The following is a 2,325-nucleotide window of genomic DNA, read 5'->3' as shown; positions in this document are numbered from 1 at the left end:
TGAGAATAATTAATATTTTATTAACCATTTTTATGTGTTGTCTTCATTATGAGTTATGAGTGCACATCTTCCCACGTTTTTTACTAGATCTCCTCCTTGTGGCGGTAATATACTGTCCTTTATATTAACTAGAATAGTCAGTCTGTTTGACAATATATTTTCCTCTTCTGTTGAATGAAGACAGTTGTCTTAGTCATCTAGTGTTGCCATAACAGAAATACCCCAAGTGGATGGTTTTAATAAAGAGAAGTTTATTTCCTTACAGGAAAGTAGGCAAAAAGTCCAAATTGAGGGTATCAACTCCACGGGAAGGCTTTCTCATCAGTGTTCCCCCAGACTAGCAGTTTCTCAGCACAGGGACCCTGGTCCAAAAGACATGCTCTGCTCCTGGCACTGCTTTCTTGATGGTATGAGGTTCCCCTGTCTCACTGCTCACTTCTGTCTTTTATATCTTGAGAGACTGCCTCAGGACACAATCCAGTCTTGTAGATCAGGTCCTGCCTTACTAACACAACTGCCACCCATCCTCCCTCATTAACATCATAGAGGCAAGTTTACAACATACAGGAAAATCACACAGTACCAGGAATTATGGCCTAGCCAAACTGATACACACATTTTTGGGGGGACATAATTCAAACCATGACAACAGTTCGTTTATTAATAAACTAATTTTCATCATTTGGATAATAAAGAAAAGAGGAACAAGAGAATTATTCATTTTTCTAACACTCAGGAAAATATCTAAGTAATTTTTTTCGCTGACTTTTGTTTTGGTCTTTAAAATATTTTGGTTCATATCTACAGTATGGAACCCACTGAATGTACATTTTTGTGTTTCATAATATGCATCTTTTAAAATCCATACCTTGCATGGTCAAATTCTTTTAGAAAGTGACTGGCGATAGATCCCTTGCAATGTTACATCCACTGTCACTCACTTCACTGTCTCATTCTCACTTGCTCAGTGCTTCTCTATTTCTCCCAGTTATTGGCTATAAAATTCCCCATCCAGTGCTCTTGTGGTGGGGTCTTCTCGCAGTACCCCTGTAGACTTCCTTATGGCTACAACACCTGCTCCACATCCATAACTCTCAGGACACCCATTTCTGCCTGATCTGGCTGCCATTAAGTCTATTCTTGACTCTACTTTCTCTGTGGCTCCCCCATCTGCTTCTGCTGCTCTCCTGCTGAAGCTGTTCAGGGTCAAGCCCAAGCTGGAGTCTGGGCATGTTGCAGAGTGGCAGAATATGGGTTGAAAACATGAGAAAGACTGGTTGTTAGTGGTGTAGGGTCTGGATGAGAGCTTGCTAGTGCAGTGCAAGTGGGGAACCAATGGTATTCAATTCAGGTATGGAACAGGAATCAATAATAGTTCATTGCTAAAAGGAAAGCAATTTAGAAAATTGCGTAAGAAAAATATAACTTAATATATTACATTGAACCTTGTGAAACTGATGATATTTGACTGTCTATTGATCAAATGAAAGGACAATTTCGTATGGTTCCACCTAATATACCACCACTCCTATGTCAGTTTGTCATTCTGTGGTGACTTGCCTGTTGCTCTGATGCTGGAAGTTATACCGGTCGTATTGCAAATACCAGCAGGGTCACCCATGGTGGACAAGTATTCAGCAGAACTTCCAGACTAACACAGACTAGGAAGAAGGACAAAGTGATCTACTTCTGAAAAAAATTGACTAGTGAAAACCTTATGAATAGCAGAGAACATTGACTGATATAGTGCTGGAAGATGAGCCCCTCAAGTTGGAAGACACTCAAAATGGATATGGATTGACACTGTGGCTGCAACAATGGACTCAAACATAGCAATGATTGTGAGGATGGTGCAGGACTGGGCAACATTTTGTTCTGTTGTACATGGAGTCACTATGAGTCAGAACCTAGACAGCACCTAACAAAAACAACAACAGCTTAATACATATGAACCCAGTCATTAGCAATTTATTGATAAGGATTAAAGATACACATTTTTTCTAATTTTTTCCTAAGCATACAGTATTTTGAAATGGGCTTCCTATACGTGTTATTTTATAACCTGCTGTTTCTAGTCAAACTTACATTATGAACACCATTATATAATACCAATAGATTATTGTTTCTCTTATATAACAGAATGTCTTCCCTATTTGGAAGTATTATGAATAATTTAATTGCTTGTAGTGGAGAGTAAGGTTATTTTTAATTCTTATTTCTATAAACAAATGTGTAATAGTTGCCCCAATAGGTAAATCTTTTAGTTTATCTGTTGTTACTACCTTATGGAAATTTTTTTTGTTTTTTTATAATAATATTATTTAT

The sequence above is a fragment of the Trichechus manatus genome, unplaced genomic scaffold (genome assembly GCF_000243295.1).
Source record: "Trichechus manatus latirostris isolate Lorelei unplaced genomic scaffold, TriManLat1.0 scaffold00035, whole genome shotgun sequence".
In the NCBI taxonomy this organism is placed as follows: Eukaryota; Metazoa; Chordata; class Mammalia; order Sirenia; family Trichechidae; genus Trichechus; species Trichechus manatus.
The sequence above is the reverse complement of the archived record's forward strand: the minus strand, read 5'-3'. Positions refer to the sequence as shown.